Source organism: Numida meleagris, chromosome 4 (genome assembly GCF_002078875.1).
Source record: "Numida meleagris isolate 19003 breed g44 Domestic line chromosome 4, NumMel1.0, whole genome shotgun sequence".
NCBI classification, from domain to species: domain Eukaryota; kingdom Metazoa; phylum Chordata; class Aves; order Galliformes; family Numididae; genus Numida; species Numida meleagris.
This window is the reverse complement of record NC_034412.1, coordinates 35884585-35905537: the sequence shown is the minus strand read 5'-3', so window position 1 is coordinate 35905537 and position 20953 is coordinate 35884585. Positions and strand designations below refer to the sequence as shown.

Genomic DNA, 20953 nt, shown 5'->3' with positions numbered 1-20953 from the left:
TGATAAACCTATCCACCATTTATCTACGAAGTTAACATGACAGTCACGTAAAAACTAAAGTAGCCATTATCCTTTTCATAATATCTTAAACTACTGAGTTTATAATTTTTATATAGGAAACCTCTGCTTCTGAAAAATGAATATTCAGGACTCGAATATCAGAGATGTAAAAAAACCAGAATAGAGTTTGGTGAACAATCAAACCCTGTGTTTATATGCCCTTTACAAACTACCAGTAAATTCTGGTAGAATAACACAGATATTACATGTTATCGTTTTCTACCTCTTTATTCTATATAATTGTAGCAGAAATGTCCCCCATCTTACTTTGTCTTTCTACAAAGAAATCTGAAGGTATCCTTCTTCAAATCTTTGCTTTTCTCAGTCAATAAGGAACATGACATAAGACATGCACATTCAAGAGTATTTGTTAATAAGCATTCAAAACAACTTGTCTTAAATTTGGATCTCTATTACAGCAACACAGCTCAGCTAGCTGCACTGAAACTTGGATAGTTTTTTTTAAGTGAGAAAACATTTAAAGTACATTTTGAAGCAATTGTTACAGATATTTTCAAATTGCCACAGCAGAGAGAAGTAGAGAGAATGAGGAAGAACCTAAAACATTGAAAACAGTTGTCTTCACTGCTTGCTAGATGCTCCCTTGTTTTGTTCACTTCATGAATTTGTAGTAAAATGAACAGAATCTTAAATACACAGTGAAGGCTGTGAACTCCTTATTCAGTCTCTGTTTAATCTTCCACAACACATTTTGTTTAAATTTATGAATGAGTCATAGCAGTGGCTTCAGCCAAACTTAGCTCAGACAGACACTGTGCGTGCCCACACAAATACTGATGAGTCTATTCCCACTGCTGGCTCATAAGATTCCCACTATCACTACCCTGAGCTTTTTTGAGGAGAGATTATTCTTTGCATCAGTCTCTGCCAAAGGATCTCATACTCTGGTGATGGGAATAGCTGGAGACAAGAGACTACGTGTTCATCTTCATTTATGACCTAATATAGCAAATTATTTTTTGCATTAGTTCAAATGAAATACTTGTCCTGGGAATTATACTTTCATAGGCCCCTGCATAATGCTCTCATATTTACAGTTAAAAAGCTCTCTAGCTGGTAGCTTTTGTATTAAAAAAACTACAGCAGCAACATTCTCCAGATAAGAATCTACTCACATGCTACTGCTTACTGTTCCACTCAGGAGACTTTAGTGGCCAAAAAAAATTCATTAGCTTTGACCATCTGATTAAAATCTTAAATCCTCTTTAACATGAGAGTCTCCTTCTTGCAAAATTCTAGCACAACTAGCTTAAAAAAAATGCAGCTGCCCTTGTATTCCCACAATAATTAGACAGCACCCTTGTTTAATATCCAGATCTTTTGAAAAAGCAGACAGGATGTAATCATCCATTAAACATAGAAGGTCCAACTTAGAGGATCATCACTGTGCTAAAATGATCTAAATTCTTAAAGATAGAGTTCTACCCCACCCCACTTTTCTGAGATGGATTATTTTTTTCTGGCGAGGCTGTGTTTAGCCAGATCAGTCTTGTCATCTGGCATATTTCCTGGCTGCTCACATCTCAGCATCATGCTACAGGGATGCTGTGGAATTGCACAGCTTGGGACAGAGTAGGATCTCTCTTCTTGGCACCGAGCTTATGTTAGTGTAACTGATCCTGGCACCCCACTTGAAGATTCTGGTCTGTTATTAAGTTCACCAGCAGTGGTGAAGTGTAACAGCGTTTAGCTTTACTGAAGTTGTTCAGCAGTTCAGAGTGCTGCTCTTTATGGAGCTAACAAATTCTAATTCCTGGCGATTGTCCCCTAAAGTATACAACATCATTTCATATGACTTATACATTATGAGGCACCATGTGAAGATGTACACAGCTTAGGATAGGGTTGAACTAATGAGATTTTACATCAAAATTGAGGCAGACTATATTAGAATACCATCCTAAGAGCTTTAACGTGAAATTTGGTGCAAACCCTGTACATATTCTAGTGGATTTCTATCACATTGAAATAGATCTCAGTTGTATTTGATAACAGGTTGCTTCTAGCCTTAGATTTGCCTCATGGTGAAAAGAACACTTGTGAAACCTGTATTCAGGAAGTGAAATTAAAGTTCCGTGTTTACCTGAAGAAAGTTGGTAGCAACAGTTCTGATTTCAAGCTATACCTGTCAGGACTTTTACTAACATTTACACAGGTAGAATGAGGCTATTTTTTTGTAGGAAGACTACTATTATCTATGGGTCTCATAATGGACTTATATCTCTGAAGATTTTCCTGTGATGCAAGATAGATGGAAGAATGGAAGACCCCAAGCAGATAAATTTTGAATTGATAAACTCATTTCTGGCTCTCTTCAACTTACTAAAGAACACATTTGTGTCTCAAGCTACACATAGGACTATTGTATTATTCTATTCCATGTCTCTGTTTTATCATTGGCAATCTAATTACTCTTTAGTCAATTTTTTTTAGTCAGAAATCTTACCTTCTAGTTTCAAAACCAACTTCAGCTGGCCTAATATTTGTGTACACTCCAGATGTACCAAGAGGTGCATTTTAAAACTGATCACCAAACTAAGATGCTTGAGAGTACAATGGCATGTGCTAGGTCAGTTTAGACTTTAGGGTAGCAAATGTGACTCATATCTTCTGATGGTATCATACTTCTTTTCTGTTATCCTAATTACACCTATTTTCTACAGCACTCTGATTGACTAGAATTTGTGGGAAATTGGCATTAACCAAGCCTAAGTTTTAAATAATGTAACATACTTAAGAAGTTACAGTAAGAAAAAGTATCTGGAAGATCTTCAGAGATCAAAGTTCCTCCCATTTACTTTTTTTTTTTACATTTGTATTCTGTAAAAAAGTACTGATTTTAAAATGAAAGTGGAAATATGAAGTAATTAAAGGAAGCTTTGCCCAGTGACAAAAATATTTTTTCTATCCATGTTATCATATAAAGGTTCCATCAAACACCAAGACAGAACTATAATGTGGATGTCTTTCAATATAAGCTTCAATGGAAATGATGGTAACCAAAGTGATAAATGATTAGCCAGTTACTTTCCTAGATGTTTTAAAAATAAATTATCCTGCAAATACTTACATCTATCCCTGTATACATTTAACTGAACTTCTGATGAAAATGGACAGCTTCACATTCAAGCATCATTCAAACTCCTGAGAAAGCAGGAGAAAGTTCATAAAACTGTTTGCTGCTACTGCCACAGCACCAAACAAGCTTTAGGCTTCACACCATTTTATGATGCCTCATCATAACAATGGAGTACAGTGAAACAAGAAGGAAGTAGTTTCAAACACCAGCTGGGTTCACAACATCTGAATGGCTACCAGATGAGCAGGCTGAAGATTCCACCTGGGGAGTTAGATTTGTCCCTGTGCTCTGCAGTGGGATGAATAGCCTCTGTGTCACCTCCTCCATGAGCGCAAAACCCAGCTGATCACATCTGCTGAGAATCTTGAGGAAGGCCACTAGAGCAGAACTTGCAAGGAACTCATGGGCAGAGGGAAAGGCTGGCAGCATTTCCTAAGTTGTCCAGAAGTTCCTTAGCAGCCAGTTTCATGTGATTTATTCATTCTCTAGGATTAGGCACTAAGCTTCTTCAGCTAGAGAAATGAGTAAGCAGCCACAGAGATTTTAGTGCTACCCTATCAGTGAAGACTGGAAAAGGCTTCAAAAAATCCTTTCTCAGTCAGAAGTGAGGAATTATAACAAATGGAATGTGAAATTAAAAATGTAACCAAAATCTGACTATTTAAGTTTCCATTAATCAAAATATATAAAGTAACTACAGAAACACACTAAATCACTTTTTTGTGAGAGGAAAATTTAACAGTAATCTGAATAAATATTTTTATTTTTGGTATATAAGGTTTAGTCATATATCACACAGTTAATTCTCAGCTGTATCTTGAGAACAAACTGGAATTGTCTCAGAGTTGGCAGGTAGACATTTACCTTTAGTGACATTAAAAAATCCAGTACAAAAATCCAATACAATCTTACACATTAAGCTAAACGTACAGGATTACTCTCGAACTCGCACATCTTAGTCATTTATCAGAGATAGTGCATCTCAAAGCACTTGAAAAGAAACCTGAAAATAATGTTGGTTTACAAGGTTTTGTGTGTGAAGCCAGCAGTGCAAATCAGGTATTTTATTTAGAAATGAAATCTGCTTTTGCATAATTACACTTTTTTAAATCTTGAAATGAAAAGTGTGATAGTTTCTTGGCTTCTGCTATTCTACATAGTGGATTGTGGGTTGTTTTGTTGTGTTTTTTTCATTATCGTTTTCATTAGGTGTATGCTATTTAGCTTCCTGAAATTATCTTCTCGTATATTTCTGTGAGTGAGGTCAGGTTGAGAACTTTTTTTCCTCTGGTCAAAATAAACAATTGCATGATTTGCAATAATTTGTAGGTGCCTCAAAGGTTGCTGAGAAAGATGTGTCTCTCTCATTTATGAGTTGCAAGTTTCTTACAGTAAATACTGCTGAGTTACTAGAGACATGACTCCCAGAATACTAGACCTGGATTTAACTTGTATTAGTTTTAGTTTATCTTGAAAGCAGATATAATGAGAAATTTAATAATTAGGAAGAAACTAACCAGTTAAATTAAAACTTGAATTTTGTAATAACAACCTGGTTCCAAGAATAAGATCTAAAAACAAAATGCCAGTACATATGATTTAATGAAAGATGAATAGAGCAATACTGTTCTGAATGACTCTATTCCACCAATAAGCCCAATCTTCCTTCTGTAATTGTCACATTGTTTTGCTCTACACTGACATCCAGTCACCATGATAAAACACAGGAGTAGCTGAATTTTAACAGTAACTGTAAAGAGAATTCATACATAGCATACAGAATAAATCAGTATATATCTGCACTGAAACATGAACGCAGAAGTGTCTAACTCTTTTGTCATGTCAAACACACATGAAACAAGAAAGCGATTAAATCATACAAGAGGGTGAGTTCCAAACTATACCATTTAGGTTTACTTCAGAAACTAATTAAATCTTCTAACTAAAAATACCCTGAAGAAATAAGCTTCATATTTTGTATTCAGAAACTACGTACACACACCTACTCTTAAATATTTTGCAGTCCAAGAGAGAGGAAAGTTGCTCTTTGGCTCCTTCATTTAGAGGCTGATGCTTCATTTAGCGTCACACAGTAGAGAACAAAACTGATCTGCTCTAGGGTTTACAGAAATATGGCTACACAGGCAAAGACTAGACACACTCAAAAAAATACTTGGGCAAGTGAAATTAATACAAGGAATCAAAAATGTTTTCTGTCTCATACTCCAGAATTGAATTGTTTATTTAAGCTGGTTGACATTTATCCACCAAAAATATCAACAAACAAATTTTATAGAATGTGGTATATTTGTATGAAGGTTGAGAGTGAGCTGAATAATTCAACGATTAAAATAACAATGAGGGACTTAATGTCTTATTTCAACCCTTAGATGACACAGTGCCTTAATTTTCTGAAATTATTCAGGTCCTGAAATGGAGCAGGGAAACAATGCTGATGCCTCTCAAAGGGATGAATGTGATACACAGCTAGGAGAAAAAACTGATAGAACAGCAAAAATGTTCAGGAAATGTATCCAGACATGCACTGCAGACCCAGTTGGTAAACTGAGAATAAAATTAACATAAAAATTAACATCCTCGAAATTAAAGTGTTTTTTTTTTTTTAACACTGAAGGAAGATGATCAGTTACTGGTAAGGTAGGAAGACAAAATTTCACTGGACTGCAACAAGCCCAGTACAAATCTTAATGAGGAAGTCAAAATCTCTACACAACACATTTCCACTAACATCAATTGTTAGTAATGCTAATTACTGCAAATAATCACAAGGATAGATGCATGCAGTCTTCAAGAAGGTATGGTATCTCAGGCTATTGTAATCTGGCAACCTTTCTTTACCAAACCCAGTTGGGCACATCCTGAGACAGGTGCAGACCTTAGTGTAAATTTCACAAAGGCACTCCTGCTTACAGCTAAAGTGATCTGGAAAGCACTTTACACAGACCAGCATACCTAGACTGCAGATTACTCCAGCAGCTCACCCACTTCAAAGACTAACTGCCATAGGACACAGAGATCCAAAATGATAGAAGGTTGGCAGAAATAAACTAGGAGAGAGCTCAATTATTATAAGAGATACAGAAAATAAACGTAGGGGAACCCAAGTGGGCTAATAAAATGCAAGCAGATAAAATCATCAATTATCCTACATCTATAACCAAGTTTTCTTATTCTTTTGTCATGGTAGGCAGGAAAAATGGAGGTCGAACCCAAGGTATTCAGAAGTTTAATTTTCTACATGATTCACATGATAACCCATTTGCTTTTGCTTGCTTTTATTAATTTCTTTCTTCTACAAATCATAGCATTCTGAACAAGGAAATAAAAGCAACGTTAGATGAGGTAGTGGCAAGGAGCTCTCTACTAGTCAGAAAAAAGGTAAATTTAAGGGCAAGAAATCTGCAGGGATCCACGAGAAACCTTTAGTCAGTTTAACTTACTGGCTACCTAAAGAAACCTAAACTAAAGCTGAAACAAAACAGAGATAATAGTAGGCTACAATGTGTAATGCCTAGGCAGCAGAGTTAGAGCTTCTCAACCTAACCTATCCAAGTTCAATATACATAGAATTAATGAGAAGCAGAAAGGAAAAAAGGCGGAAAGAGTTTAAGGGAAGAGGCATCACATGGCTTCCTTTAACATGCATAAACACTGATGAATTTTAAGGAATATATTTTCTTCCTAATGATCCGTTAAATCTTGAAGTTTTTAAACCCTGAACTGTATAAATACTGTTTAAATGGGGTAAATAGATACATGCGTAGCTTTAGATTTTTCATAACTAGTTGTTTAGCTAAGGGGGAAGATTTGAGTGTTAGGACTATATTTGGATGAGGAATGCTTTTCAAGAATCTCCTTGCAATCATCGTGATTCTTAATCTCTATTTAAGAGATCTTTTTAATTTAAACATTTTCTTAAAAGTTGATTTCTCAAAAGTAGTTTAATCAATATGGAGACACATAACTGAAGTGAGCAAACTGTATTTCTGCTTTATTGAGAAGCTTACATTTACCTATAAGATTATTGCTGTCACAAATACAAGCTACTACCACAAAAAGAGAATCTTGTACATTGTGTTCATCTCAATGTTTTCCACTCACTAAAGACATAGAAACATATGTAATTTTAAGTATATTCTCAACTCCTTCCTGAATCAGAGCCTGGTATTATTTCCAGTAGTCCAATTTTTTGTTTAGGCACACGGAAATTGAAGGGCACAAGGTAATGTGCTTATTCTAATGGAGATATCGTTTCTTTTAGACTTTCTACATACAATGTATCCTTATCTGTCCCTTCTTGCTTCATTAACATTAATAAAAATGTGCGTCCAAGACATTTATAATACTGAATTACATTAGTCAGCGGCTCTAATTATGTTGTGTCTTGAATTCAAAACTGACTCCTAGCCTTACTCACTTTACCAGGTTTAAATAAGAATATGATTCATCATTTACAGAAAGCATGTAAGTTACACAGTTTCAGCATGGAGCATGCTGACTGTCTACACCGAAACTACAAATAGAAATAGAGAGGATTTTCTATCCTTAGTTTGAAATTAAACTTAGACTACTATGTCAGTCATGTGAGCTCTGGCTTAAATGAGAACAGAAAACATCATCACATTTTAGATGTTCTACGCTAATAATAGCCAGGATTGGTTTTCAAAAAGATATGGTTGTGCTTAGGAAGGGTGTGAATCCGAATTTTAAATGCTGCAAATAAAAGCTTAGTGAGCTTACTTTGTTTTATAGTCTATTTTATTCCTCATGAGGAAAATTTACTCCATATGTAGTAAATAGAATAGCTTTGCAATTCTAATGAAAAGTGCTAGCTACAAGTAGATTATATAGCACCAAAACCCTGGCAGATTGAGCTGTGCACTGCGGCTTACAGATGTGATTCCAATAATAGTAAGTGAGCTCATCCTTAGTGTAGATTATTCATTAGGGAGAGAATAATGTAAGTGATATGATCATTACATCACCTTTTCCTGTACATTATTCTCACTACAGCTGTCAGGAAAAGCATTTCTCAATTTGAAGTTGAATGATGCTCAACTTCTATAGCGTCTAGATAGAAGTGTTATCTGGAAGTATATGAGCTTTTAAAGTTTCCTTTGATAAAAAAAAGAATTAAGGCTACAGTGTTGAATTGAATTATTTGTTCAGTATACCTGCTTTCTTCATACAGAACAGCTATTCCATAGTATTACATCCCACACTAGCAATTTAATTTTTAGGTAACTGCTTTTAAAAAGTGATCTTTTGAATCTATGTAATGAAGGTTTGCAGTTGAATGATATGATCAATTTAATTAGTGTAAAAGAGGTCTTAATATTAAATTGAAAAGAAAATTGATAGGATTAACAAACTCAGGGAAATTTGGGTTCAGATTGCAGCAGTAGCATACTTCCATGATGATGGAGACAGTGAAGAAATAGGAAAAGATTTCTTGGCTTTTCCTGTGCTTTTGGTAATAGTAGTTTATATTGCTACATTCAAGTATGCGGTGAGTACCACATTTATTATGATTAGGAAGGAATTTATCACAATTAACAGTGTTTACTGATACTACTGCATAAAGGGAGGAACAATGCAAAGCAACAGCAGAAGCCGTCTGAATGTAGAGACTGTGGCATTCACAATTTTGATAGCATGGGTACTTAAGTCTTATTTTTCCAAATCAAACAACATACTTTCAATGTTCTCAGAACCTACCATCAGAACAAGATGGATTATCAACAGCTTGTAAAACTTTGGCCAGACTATAGACATGGCTTAGTTATTAAAGTTTCCAATAAATAAGGGTGTTGTAATGATTTGGCATGCTTATGAGTAAATCGAACATCACATTTTTAGATCTGAACTAATATAGGGAAAATGTACCAGTTTCAACATGTACACAGCAGTCCTATTCCTGTCATAGACATTCTTCAGATCATTAATAAATTTTAAAGTAAGTCTGGAAATACCAAAATCCTCATTTTCTTAAACGTTAGAGTAAATGATGCTCTCCTTTACCTACTGCTGTAATCAAACTGAGATTTTACTAAAAATATTTTTACGGTAAAACAGTAAAACTATCCTTAATCATTTTAAAACATTCATTTTTGTTATGTGAACAAAGCTACATAGTTTATAAAGGTTGAACTCAGTCCTTCATAGTAATAGCGTTACTTTAATCAACAGTTTCCAAGTTGAAGCCTGTAATTTAGCACTTTCATAAACTGATTGAAAGTAGTTTTTGGAGTAAGTATTATCCATACAGGCAAAGTGCTCATATGAAGTCCAATATCAGAATGTCTCCCTCTCTATCAAAAGACCCACACGAGGTGGAAAAGTATCTGTCTCATCACTTTGCACATGCGGGAAACATTTTTCTACAGCAGAAGGCCTTGTTACTACCACTTGTACCAGCTCATATCTGACCTTGCTGTGTCACCAGAGCACATAGCCAGATGAGTGCCTTTGACAGGCCTGTGTGTCTGTCCCTGCATGAAATTTCATCGATAAAATACATGGGTTTGCTATGAGTGAGGGCAGAAGCTTCTAGGTGCCTGTGCTGTTACGTCATTAGCAGCATGGTTGGCATCAAAGGGCTGGTGCTGTAATGGGAAGACAGTGTATTTCGAAAGAAGGAGTACATTTTGTCAGCTTACAAACTTTTGTGGGAACACAAGGCAACTTTTCATAGAAAACTTAGTAGTGTAGATGAGGCCTGAGGAAACGAGGCTCTGAGGTTTAAGAACACCTCTCATGCCAACAACACTAGCTAAGAGCTTCCAGCCCCCTTCCTTCATGAAGGATTATTTCCACATCTGCATTGAGACTCTTATTTGTTCTAATACAATTGTTTGTGGAGATGAGATCAGAAACCTGATCCATTTTAATTACTCCTCCTCTCTCCTTCCCCCCCATTCTTGAGGACATGCTGAGAGAGAAGCATCCATAGAACCAAGACCTGCAAAACTAAGGACCAGATTCTTAATGATGCCATAGTGAGGGAAAAAAAATTAAATACCTAAATGAATCTGTTAATTTGATCTTATACGACCTGTTAAGAATTGTGAGAATCCAGATTCTTCAAACTTGGCCAAATTCTTCTCTGGAACCCCAAAACTCTGTTTTTCATTTAGTAAATGAGCAGTAGTTTTATCTACCACTTTCCAGACGCGGAAGCTACATACATTTCACAAGTGGAATACCAATAAAAGTACTAAAAAGTTTACTGGAGTCCTAGCTCAGAAATATACAAGTGCAACAGAATACCAAATTTATTCACATTAGAGACTTAATTGAATTAACTGTTCACACAAGTTCTACACACTCAGCTTGTCATGTCTTCCTTTGCAGCCTGACTAACTCCATTTTTGACAGAGATTTAAAAGGTTTCCTTCCCTCCCCTGGGATTAAAGACAGTGCTGAACACTAATTAGCCACCTGCACTCATAGCATAGTGCTACAGCTTGTTTACTTACAAGGGCTGCTGCACCCCTAGGGAAGAATCATAGTGTGGTGGGCTTTTTATTTTAAACATTCCAAGTTCAGTTCTTTTAAGGAAGTTCAATTTCTAGCATTACTAGGAGAAGAAAAATACTCCTAGTCTCACTGCACTACCTAGGTGCTAGAGAGGAGAAATACCTACTGTTTATTTTCCTTCCCTTCTTAAATCTTAGTTTTGCCATTAGCAAACTGCACCTAACATCAAGTGATTCGCACATTTTGTTCACTGGTATCACCCTGTTCTCTATAAGATGGCTAATGGGATTTTTGAAAATAACAGAGTACACATGGTTTTTCCAAGACACTTATGTTCATATGAGTTAGAATCATGTTAGCAAGTGCAGAATCTTGCATCAGGGCAAGAACAACCCCAGGTACCAGTACAGATTGGGGACTGACCTGCAGGAGAGCAGTAGGGGAAAGGGACCTGAGTGGCTGCCCTGGCAGACAGCAGGATGACCATGAACCAGCACTGCGCCCTTGGGGCCAAGAAAGCCAATGGCACCCTGGGGTGTATTAGAAGGGGTGAGGCTCATAGGTAAAGAGAGGTTCTCCTCCTCTGCTCTGCCCTGGTGAGACCACATCTAGAGCATTGTGTACAGCTCGGGGCCCCTCAGTTCAAGAAGTACAGGGAACTGCTTGAGAGAGTCCAGTGCAGAGCCACAAAGATGATTAAGGGAGTGGAGCATCCCCCTTATGGGGAAAGGCTGAGGGAGCTGGGTCTCTTTAGCTTAGAGGTTACCTATCAGTCTACTCTCCTCCATGTAGATAAATACTTAAAGGATGAGTGTCAGGAGGATGGAGCCAGGCTCTTCTCAGTGACATCCAATGATAGGACAAGGGTCAACAGTTGCAAGCTGGAACACAGGAGGTTCTACATAAATGAGAAAAAACTACTTCACAGTAAGAGTAACAGAGCACTGGAACAGGCTGCCCAGGGAGGTTGTGGGGTCTCCTTCTCTGTAGACATTCAAAACCTGCCTGGATGCATTCCTGAGTGACCTAATCAAGGAATTCCTGCTCCAGCAGAGGGATTCAATTAGATGATCATTCAAGGTCCCTTCCAATCCCTGACATTGTGATTCTGTGATGTAGAATTCACTAGCTAGCCAATTAAAATATAAGAAAAATTCAGAAATAAACAAAAGAAGCCTCTTCTCACATCATTTAAAATGGTGGAGCTTAAGTAGGCTTTTTATTTTCATACCATGTCTTCAAATAAAGCATTATTTAACATTAGCAATTGATTACCATAATAATTTAAACTGTTTCCTGCATCTTGTTCACTGTTTTTTTGATAACATGGCTGACTAAGAGCAGTAAAAAATGTTCTGCTTTGTTTGTCTTTTATACTTTCTGATTCAGTGGCAGGCAACTACTACTTACAGGCCTGATCTAAAGCCTAGTGAAGTCAACAGGAATTTTTCCAATGACTTCACTGGACTTAGGATTGGGTCTGAAGTGCAGCAATTTACTCAACTCTGAAGCATAAATTACAGACATAAAAAACAAATTATTTGTGTGTTGCTGGATTACTGACAGCAAAATGTATGATGTCAGAAAAATAATAGGCATAGATAGCCTGCACAAGCTGAAAAAGCTTAAAATATAGACAAAGATAAAGAAATACTCTTGGGCAAGAACAGACTGTCTCAGTTACACTGCCACTGGAAGAAAGTTGAGTAATTCAACAGAAAGTGATTGATCTAGTAGAAGACATTGTCTATCCCAGTACCACTCTGCTGCTTGATCACTGGGTTTACATCTGGATAAGACGACCATCTGCTATCACAGCAGGAAGAGCCCTGAATCAGTAACAACCAATGGAAAGCCCTTGGGGAATATTAAGAATTCTAGTGGCCTAAGCTCAGAGCAAAAGCCAATGATGTCAGCCAAACACAACAGCTGAGTTTGTTGCCAGGCTTAGTATGATAATGTTAAAGAGAACTGAATGCAAAATTCACTTAAAAAAGATATCAAACAACCTCCACTTGAAACAAAGTTTTGTTTTAAAGAATGATCCTCCAAATATTGATTTGTCTAAGTATCACACTTATACATCTTCATGAATTAGAAGAGAAACAAGGAACCAGGTAATTGTTTTAGTCAAAATTGACTTGATTTCTCTTTGTTTGAAAATCTTCAAGATGTGAGCATCTGACTCTAGCTACCACAGGCAAGCTAACCAGAATACTTGTCATAAAGCAGCTATTTGGCTTAATCAACTCTTTTCCGATAAGTGTTGCATTTTATCATACAATAATCCAAACACTGATGATTAATTCTACTTTGTAAAAAGACTAATTTGGAATAAAACCATTCTTTGTTATGGAAGAGCCTAATCAAGCAAGAACTGTCATCCTGGAATAGCTGATTATACAACAACTGTATCAATCCGCTTCAGTTAGTGCAAGACTATAATATTCAAATACTGATTTCCCCACAGTTCAAGAGTGTTTTCACTTTCAGAAGTTCGTTCAGATTACTTTTTAGCTAAGCACATACATCTTTAATTTGGTCTTAGTGGCAATTTAGGAAGGATTTATATTTAGAGAGATGTTTACTTAAGCTATTTTCTGTGTTAATAATGTTAAAAATAATTTTATGTGGATGAAGTACCTTTACATCAACCACCAATATTATATTGCAAAAGGCATAACTAAAAGACAAGCATTTTGTTTATAAAGTTGTTACATGAACTAAAATGCATATTTTTAAAAAATATACAAAGGCATAAGATCATTTTTTGACATAAGGCACTATAACACAATGGAAAGCACAGCAGTGACAGCAGAGCAGCAAGGTCCAAGGCTGCAGCAAGTGAGGATATGCTCAAACACAACAGCTGTGGGCATAGGAACAAAGGAAAAAAAAGCTGCTTACCTTCAGAAGGCCTCAGGCATGTAAGGATCTCCAGCAAGAACCCCTTGCCTTCACTGCCAACCCTTACATGAGGTCTGGGAAAGGGTGGAGCCTGGCTCCACCCCTTCCAGTCACACAGGTTCTCTGCATGCACCTGAGCTTCCCTGGGTTGGCCCTGCCTTCCCACCAGGTGGGCAATCACTGCTTCAAGCCATGACTTAGCATTTCCACTACAGGTGCATATCTTCTGTCAAACTAATGGTGCACAAAAATTAATGTCATACAAAAACTGTTTTGAGTAATATTTTGCTATTACAAGTCTTCTCCTTCTCCCAAAAGGGAAACAGAAAAATCTGTGTAAGTTAAAAGACAAATAACTTTTAATTTCTTTTTATTCAACTTAATTTCATATTTTGACTCCATTTGTTTTCATAAGAGTAAAATGAAACAGGGATGGACAGGAAAATGTGAGATGAGAGGGAAGTTTAAAAAAATTATTAAACCAGATAACACATTGATGAATACAGAGAAGTACTGAAGAAACAAATCTTTCCTCAGATAACATCTGTGCTTTGAAGGACAGCAATTTTTCCCACTATATCAGTCTAATACGAGATTATCCTCATAATGCTTTCCTCACTCACTGCCTCAAATTGTTACGTTCACCATAATACTATTTCAGCTAGAGCAAAAAGAAGGAATAGAGAAAATGGGTACACAGAAAACATCCTTTTAATATAGGGCATATTTTTAATAAGAGAAAAAGATCTGAGTAACTAGAAATGTTTGTTTTTAAATTCACTACGGAAAAAAAAGATACTTTTCTAGGATAATTTTCCCCTTTCTTCTAGTACAGGCTATAGCAGATTTGTATTATTAGTAATTTATTTATTAAACAGTTATCTGTTTCCTGCTGGGCAGATCTCATTCAACCTCACCTTACAGATGCTGCACACTCCTGCTTCGTTGCAGTAAAACATGTGCTTAACCTTATTTATCTGTATTCTCTGTGGAATAATGGCAACAGATAACCTATTTCATGCAGAAAACTTTATTTCACTTTATTCAAAGAAATTTGTTAGATTCCTCAGCAGGAGTTTCAGACATTTTCCCACGTAAGATAGGCAATGAGACAGTATGAAAAGCAAGTTCAAGTTCTCAAGTTCTGTTCAATTTGGGAGCCAATATGATTTAGAAGCTAGCCTATCTTAAAAGACAAGGGGCCAAAAGAGTTCAACTTTTGGGAATGCCGAGTGATTCACTGAGTCACCTTGGGCTAATCACTTAACTGTTGTGTTCTGTAATGAAACCAGCTGTAACACAGGGTCAAAACACACACACAAAACCTTATTGAAGAACAGATGCTTAAGCCCAGTTCAGTTCTCCAAAGCAAATAAATTACAAAAAAGAGCATGACAAATATGGCACAAGAACAAGACATTCCTTTAGAAGCCTCGTTAAGTCAAACTGGGAAGCAGCTGCAATGAAAGCCTACTCAAATGCAACGTTGAGCTAGATACCAGCACGAAATACACTCTGATAGCTACTTGATTATTAAAGGCTCTTTTTGAAACTAGAAGACAAAATTCAGACTTCACAAACAGACACAACCACAGCAATTTCAGAAACACACACACAAATACAACAAAGCATCACAAATCTATGGAGTAGTATCCTATGAAGCAGAGACTAACTTCATGCATACAAAAGGAGACATGAAGTCAAGAAAATGAGCCCTGCCAGCATTGAATATTTTCTGAGTTTTGTCAATATCTGCACTTACTCTAAAGCACTGTACATTTGAAGGTACTCCATTGTTCTAATCCAAACACTAGCTCAGACTTAAGGCAAATAGCAACACTATTACCATATATATAAAGAAGTACAGTAAATGCAAAACAAATCTAGCAATTAAGGCACAAGAAGAGAGATCAGTAATCCACCCAAGTTCCTTTTTCAACTATGTCAGGTACTTCCTGGAGGATAACATGCATTTCATGAAGTTTTGATGTTCCAATTTCCTCATCTACAAAACAGATCTAGCAGCACTTGCTAGAAGAGTTTTGAGCTTCGACACAGAGATGAAAGAGCCATAAAGGGTCTGCAGTTGAGGAACTGCACATTGCTAAATAAGGCAGCCATTCTTGATTATTTTCCTTTTCAATTAGTGCATCAGTTAATTCAGCATATCATTGAAAATATTATAGAGTGGAACTATGCACGGTTTAAATGCTCCAGTGTCATCATCAGCTAAAATAATACTATCTTTGTCACAGAATACACATGAATTTTGTACTTAAAAATACGCAGAAGCCCTGTAGCCTACTGAAACGCAGCACAGTACATAGAAAATACACTGTTTTGGATAATATTACTTGCAGTAGTTCAAAAGCCACCACCAGCACCAAAACAAAAGCAAACAGAAAACCACCCTAGAAAGACATGGCATTTTCAACAAAAATTGTGCTTACAGATTACGCTTCTTCTCAGAATCTTAAAAACCACTCCTTACTGCAATACTGTCACTTCACACATTAACAGTAGAACTAGAGTTAACCACAGCACAGGGAGCCGCTAATGTACAACTTCAGCATACAAAAGACCCACTCATGGCACCAAGCCAAGATAACTGAGTATTTCTGTGCCTGCACACAGCTAGCAAAAGTAGAATAGATAGGAAAAACAACCTGAGAAGCCCCTGCTGTTTATTTGCACCTCAGAGCTGTTTCAGTACAAGCCTAGGGACAAACCAAGCTCAGAATTCGACATTTCTTAGCCCTAGCTTCAGGAGCTGGGCTGCATTCTCCATGATTTCAGTCAATATATATATTTTTTTTTTTGGGGGGGGGGGAGTTAGGAGAGAAGGGGGAGAACGGGGATGTACTGAGGCTAGCATGCTTTGAGCACTCTGACTGCGTTCCTTCTACAGAACATTGGTTCAGGACTTATTGCTATGTTTCTTTTCCATTATCTCTCACTAGAACATGTTAGAACAGAGAAAGCTAAAATGTTCAAGGAGCTAATGCCATCTAAAGGCTAATCACCTGTACTACACCATACTATCACACCTTTTAACCACAAAGAAAACCACTACAGCTAACTGCCGCACACATTCTCTTTCTCTTGAGAAGAAACAGAAAGGCACCACAGAACTTTAGCTGGAGAAAAAGAGTTCTTATGCATCGAGGTTACCTCATTTAAAGTTCATACCTTCATGTACGATTTCATGATTTTTATTTAGCACTAGAGCTTTATTAGTAATGCAATTGTAGCAATCAGAAGGACCAACACGATGGAAAAGGCATTACAAATAGGTAGAAGGACCAGCACAACAACAAGGTGCAATAAGGGAAGGGAAATAGATTGCTCACCCAGATCAGAAGATCTCAGGCTCCCAAGGAAAAACTCCTACCAAGGAAGCAAGGCAGTCAGCCCTTAAATGAGGCCGAAGAGGGGTGGAACCTGGCTTCTGGTCACACAGGGGAATTGCCTTCACTTGTGCTCCCGGGGCTGACTGGGTCTTTCCTCCAGGTGCTCAATCAGTGGTTCAGGCAGTGACTCAGCAGTTCCCATACAATATGGATTTTTAATTTTTAAAGTCTGATATGTCTCGATGTACATAGATATAGCATGTCCTCTTTCTTAGCAAAGAGAAACACTAAATTCTGTATAGAGAACATAAAAAGCACATTTTAGTGGTTTCCAACCAGTGAAAAAATCAATCTTCAAGAAAAAAATACAACCGTGACTCAAGATTTAAAGCAATCATTAAAAGCAAATTTTCCTATGCACTGATTTGAATTATTTTAATATTTAAACTAAATCACTCCTCTAACATATATACATTTCTGTTTACTCATTCTGAGTTACAGAAAACATTTTGTTTGTTCTCCTTTTTTGCAAAACCTTCATTTATCTTTAAGATGACCACTTTTACCATAATTTGCTGCTCCCACTGGGAAAAAAAAAAAAAAAAGGAGAAAAAGAAAAGAAAAAAAGAGATTCTTTCAGTGTCCTGTAAAAGCAATAGCTGAGCCAAGGAGAAAGACCCAAATTACCATCCCCTTCAAAAATGGAGCTCTCTCTCCTGTTTGATCTTTTGGCTGGATGATGAGCACATGCCAAGCCCATCAGCACAAACACAGAACATTTTCCAGAATCCCACATGACACCTGCTGGCACCTTGGGATCACAGATGAGCATATAACAGGGCACGTCAAGGAAGGGCAGCAGAGCAGTGTGTGTGGTATCTAAAACAAGGGAACTCAGCAGGAAGCTTGTGCTACTGTCATGGCGGGAAGGGGGTAGGAATAACATAAAGGCACAAAAGTGACACAAAACAGCGAAAAAACAGGATTTGGTACTTCTGCTGCCCCAAGATGAGCTACACTCAGAATGCATCTGTTTGTGACTCCCAAAACCTTACATGGCTTTTATTGCCTCAGCGCCCAGTATTTCTTGACTAAACAAACCAGTGACCTCAGATTAATATCTTAAAGACAATTTCAGGAAGAAGAGTTCCTCAAGGCTAGGAGTAACAGCTTTTACCACCATGCACTTTCTTTCATATTGAGTAGTAACCATTTGTCTAAAAAATCAAAAGAAGGAAAAAGTTCTGCTCCAAGTTAGAGACTGCTGTGAGATATTCTAGCCAGAATCTCAGAATGCACTCACTTCAGCAGCATCAAAAATAATTCTGGTAGTGAGTTAAAAAAGTGTGACCACAAGTTACACGTAGCCCTTTTATCCTTCTATGCAAGAGAGCGCTAATTAATTGCTCTCACAGGAATTGATTTCACAAACGCAAACCAATCATTCTGTTACTTTATCTCCTGTGCTAAGATATTAAGTTATTGACTGTGCCATCAGTCCGCTGGTTTTTAGGTACCACTAACACAAAATGCTAAGCACCTTGAATGTGATATGGTATGAAATCAAAGCAGTCAAAATAACAACACGCCTGGTATCTAGCCTTGACCAAAACTACGGAGAAGATAAAATGTTATAGGATTACTATATTTTTGAAGAACAGTTTCGGACTCAATTAGACTGCATTTCTGTAGCCCCCTGAGATTTAATAGATGGAATGTAAGGCTTGGACCATATGATCTTTCACTTGTGCATAAAGCACAAAGATGCAATCAGCTATAAACAGCATGCAGGAGTAATCCAACCATTGCTACATGCTTTAACAGCTATTATTACATTGCTATTCTGCAAGACAAACATGAAATCAGGGCCTATTCTTCATCAGCAGAATAACCAAGAAGTTTGTCTACGCACAGAGATCCATAAAGAAAATGGTTTGTGTTGAAGATACTCTGAGCCTTTTACATTTAAGCCTGATCTTCCTGTTGACAACTAAATATCAGACTGAGCTATTTACGCTACCTCTGGTGTCAACAGAAGTACTTCTTTTTTCTTTTACTAGTAATAGTAGGCAGGTAACAGCCTCCACTATTGTATGGGAACTGCCGAGTCATGGCCTGAACCACTGATTGAGCACCTGCAGGAAAAACTCAGTCAGCCCTGGGAGCACAGGTGAAGGCAATTCATCCGTGTGACCAGAAGGGGCAGAGCCAGGCTCTTAGGCCTCATTTAAGGGCTGACTGCCACTGGGGAGAGACCTATTTCTAGAGATCCTTCTTTGGGGGAAGTTTTTCTCTATGAGCCCATACTCCTCTGATATGGGTGAGCAATCTACTTCCTTTCCTTTGTAGTACCTTGTTATTGTGCTAGTCCTTCCACTTCCTTTGTAATGCATTTTCCATTGTGTTGGTCTTTCCAATTGCTACTACTTTTTTAAAAATTATTTTATATATATTGTTTTTCAGAGTTTCTACATGGACTTAACTGTTATGTAGGTAGGAGCATGAACATACCTTGAGGAAGAAACTATATAAAACATTCACAAAAGTCTCCACCTAATCCTAACTTATCAGATTCATAGAATAGTTTGTTGTGGAAGTAACCTTTAAGATCGCCTAGTTCTAGCTCCCCTGCTGTAAGCAGGAATACCTGCCACTAGACCCAGTTGCTCAAAGCCTGCATCTAGCTTGGCCTTGAATGTTTCCAGGGAGGGGAAACAACCTTGCTGGGCAACCTGTTAATGTGCATATCTCATGGGAAACAATAGTACCACCAAAGGTTTTAAGTAAAACCTAGAGGAGGCTGTTCATGTTTGGCACAGTGGGTTTGGGATAATTCTAGTTTCGCGCTTCTGTTCTCTGAGGCAGAAGGCTGACAAGGATCTGGCTTGGCACTACACCAGACACAAAACCTGTCATCTCTTCATATTTTTCTTTCCATCCTCTGCTATGTTGCTGTTTGTGTGGTAAGTGCACAACAGTACAGCCTGGAGACCTTATCCCACAGCAAAACATTGCAGGGCTTGGTGCAAAAGCGGATTAGCTCTCAGCCAGAGCGTTGCTCTCACTGTGTTCCACTATCATTCTGTAGGAATCTGCATGCCAACACAAAAGCAAATGAACGGAGGCACTACCAGCTTCAATAGGAACTGAGCTGGGATTTCAGGAACCTAAGTGCAGGCAGTGACAGCCAGCTTACCCTGAGCTGTTTTTTTTTTTTTTTTTAGCCCCCTGTCTTCAAAGCACTGCTCATCTGCCAACTTCTTTAACACACAAAGTGATACTGATTTGCACCTTACCAGGTAAGCCTGATGATTTATGTAGCCTTGTATCCTGTTTCACCTGAAAGTCCTCATTTCAGATGAGGAAAAATAAACCTCATAACGGACTGCCAAGCCAAGAAGCAACCAAGTAAGTTTTTCTTATAACCAGACCACATTTGTATTTTTATGGTATCCTTAATCATCGGACTTCATCACTATCATTAGTATTGATGCCACACAGCTTTCAGTATTTATTTGGTCTTTTCCATTTGTTTCCTTGATGTCACCTAAATGTCTGTTTCCCTCCTCCCTGTTCAACAACAATTCCTGGCCTGCACCTGTTATCCTGGGCTGTTAACCCAGAGGAAGAAAAAATTACCTGCCAGTAAAATCTCTTTAAAACATTCCCTGTTGCATCCTACGACCTTTTGAAGGGAAGCGGGTCCTGACAGAAGCGTGGGAACTGCTTCAAAAGGCGTCACAGCCGAAAGAGAAGGATTTCGCTAAACTAGGAGGAAACCCAAGTCACACACGGGGCCTCGGGGCGTGGGGCTGCATCAACGGGAATCATCACGCCGGGATCTTAGTGCAGACAGCGTCCGCCGGGCGCCTTCAGCAGTGAGGGGAGTTGAGGCGGGCAACGCCGCGGGGGAGCAGCGCTGGTCCGTACCACTGCGTACCTTGCAGGGGAGCGCCGCTCTCCTCAGCGTAGCGTGGCTCCCCAGAGCCGCCCCGTGGAGGAGCCCAGCAGTGCAACCCTCGCTGCCACCGCCCCC

The 20953-nt window shown here is 37.9% G+C and overlaps 2 long non-coding RNA genes across 2 annotated transcripts in view; one reads left to right on the top strand and one right to left on the bottom strand.

Moving 5' to 3' along the window:
* The window catches only part of LOC110398094, a 39513-nt gene extending 22522 nt beyond the window's left edge, over window positions 1-16991 (bottom strand). Inside the window, exon 1 of the long non-coding RNA XR_002438193.1 lies at window positions 16918-16991. This is a non-coding gene — a long non-coding RNA (uncharacterized LOC110398094). The remainder of the gene's footprint in view (window positions 1-16917) is intronic.
* Window positions 19171-20947, top strand: LOC110398096. Its single transcript, XR_002438198.1, has 3 exons — window positions 19171-19237; window positions 20142-20216; window positions 20541-20947. It is a non-coding gene; the product is annotated as an uncharacterized LOC110398096 (long non-coding RNA).